At 36.1% G+C, this 2,305-nt stretch overlaps 1 long non-coding RNA gene across 2 annotated transcripts; it reads right to left on the bottom strand.

The window, feature by feature from the left end:
- Window positions 1–276: 276 nt before the first annotated feature.
- Window positions 277–2,087, bottom strand: LOC121414174. 2 transcript variants are annotated; one of them, XR_005969814.1, is made up of 3 exons: window positions 2,002–2,087; window positions 1,201–1,504; window positions 277–509 (listed from the first exon to the last, which is right to left on the bottom strand). It is a non-coding gene; the product is annotated as an uncharacterized LOC121414174 (long non-coding RNA). The 2 variants fall into 2 exon arrangements; XR_005969813.1 differs by lacking the exon at window positions 277–509 and having other exon boundaries at window positions 973–1,504.
- Between the last annotated feature and the right edge of the window lie 218 nt (window positions 2,088–2,305).

Here is a 2,305-nt window from a genome sequence, read left to right as displayed (position 1 = left end):
TAGGCCTTTGACCCATTATCCTAATGAAAGTACATGTATTACCCAGGGATCAGATGTAGTGTGAACATAATTGATGCAGAAATAAAGGAATGTGACCAAGTTGAACAAAAACTTGACCTTTTGACCCCAACTTCCTTTTGTAGTGAGTACCTCAGTAAATACTGAAAACATAATGAATGAAAAGTTTCACCATGTCCAATTTGTAGAACTTTTTCCTAGATAATGTTACAAGTAGACCCTGTTTTCTAACTATATGTGAACTTGAGGTTAACTGTGTTTGTAGCAAAACTGGGCTCCTAAAAACATTCACAGGACATGTTAACTACAATAAAGGCCAGTAGAAGTAGAACAACAAGAAGCTCTTGAAAAAGCTGGAATCACACTTGAAGCAGCTAAACATTCATTCGTGGAAAGAGCCTCCAGTTCATTGTTTGGAAGAAGCGTTAGGAAGATGGTCACGTCGAAATCAACAAGATGCCTGGAACAGTAAGTAACGCAAATTCTTAGCACTGTGAATTAAATGAGAGAATTATCTTAATTCAAAGCTCATCACCTGTACAAATGCAACATACTACTTGTTTATTTCTTTGAAATATAGATAAAACATAATTTTTTTAAAGAATGGTTTACAAGTATAGATGTTGATCTACTTATAGTTGGAAAAAAAATATATATCCCCTTCCTTATGATATCCAAATCACTTTGATTTCTCATCTTCAAGCATTTTCTTCCATATTGACTAATTTTTTACATTTGAAATAATAGTAACTGTGATAGAAATTGACACAATATTCAGAAAGTAATATGTTTCACCCTTTTACTTTCCTTTTCTTATCCCCTTTTCTTTGTGGTGAAAATTTTGGGAGCCATGAACCAGTGTGTACATGCAAGTGAGTGGGGGCATTTTCTTTCAACCTGTATAGTGGCAGATGAATTTAAAAGCACCAAATTTGAATTGCGGGGGGGGGGGTGTCTTCTAATGAATGGCCATCAAAATATTAAATTAAAATTGTTATGTATATATGCTTTAGAGCTTATACATGTGAAGAAAGCTTCTTCTTGTTTAATAGTCATTCAAAGAGATTTACATAACAAGATGCAGCAAAGACATTGGCCATGATGAATGATGGGCACCTTAATTGGTCCACAGTACAGACAGATGAATAGGTAATTTTCACTGAGAATTAATGTCATACTGACCTCACTGTCTTTATTATCTCCGTTCTTCTTATCAATGGATAACCACTGAAGACCTGGCTCAAGATCTCTGGCAGTGCATGGCACCTTGGGGTGGGGGTGGGGGCTGACCAACGGGAATTGCATCGTCTGATCTTCACAGTCAAAGGTAGTGTCCCATCACTGCTATAGCCCCATTCCTGCATAAGATTTTGCATATGTTGCAATTGCATTCTGTAGGTAATCAAGAAATGACCAGGTTTGCCAATCCTCACTTGAACCATGGACAGTCAACAGTGATTCACTAGGTCCATAGCAGAGTCACAGACTGGAGGTGGTTAGACAACAGAAACAGAAAGAAAAGTTAGCACCAGAATATTGCTTTATTTTGAATAGTTTTAATGATCATAAAGAATGTGAAATCAATAAATTCATCTCAAGGACATTGCCACAAAGGATTATTCATGATCATTTCATTTGCACCTTTAAATGACAATAGATATTGTAATCTGCCACCAGATTCATGATTAAATTCATCAAAAGTGAGAATAATATATACAATCATAAATCTTTCCTGTAGACAGAATAAAGCATTGGATTTGTACTAAAACAAGTTTTTGAGCAAATTTTGATCTGATATGCACTTGCATAATTGTATTATTTGTTTTAAAACTGTGCCAATTGTCACCAGTGTGGCCTCAAATTTTGCATTACCAGAAGACTCAAACGAAAAAGAGTAATAGAAATATCTTTAAAAATGTTGAGGGAGGCCAGCCTTTTTTTCATAGCTAAAGCTTTTAATTGGTAGAAATCATCAAAACCTACCCATATGTTCATGTTCCATCATCTTTCCACAGGAATGGATTTCTCACAACTCACGATGGAGCAATTCCTGAAGAAGAGGTGTGGATTAAGTTTGGGGGAGATCATGGTGGACAGGTGGAGGCTCATTTAAGTTGGTGATACAGAGGTCTGCAATGTGGAAAACACAATGCCTCATAGAAATCCTTGTTTGTTGGATGCTATGAAGGTTCCTTCCATCTCATTGCTTCAGAAAATGACTCATTCCATCACCAAGCAACTGACAAATGAAGAAGATTAAATGTAGAAGTCAGGATATTGGAGACAT

This window comes from Lytechinus variegatus, chromosome 4, assembly GCF_018143015.1.
Source record: "Lytechinus variegatus isolate NC3 chromosome 4, Lvar_3.0, whole genome shotgun sequence".
Taxonomy (NCBI): domain Eukaryota; kingdom Metazoa; phylum Echinodermata; class Echinoidea; order Temnopleuroida; family Toxopneustidae; genus Lytechinus; species Lytechinus variegatus.
This window is presented reverse-complemented; position numbering and strand designations above follow the sequence as displayed.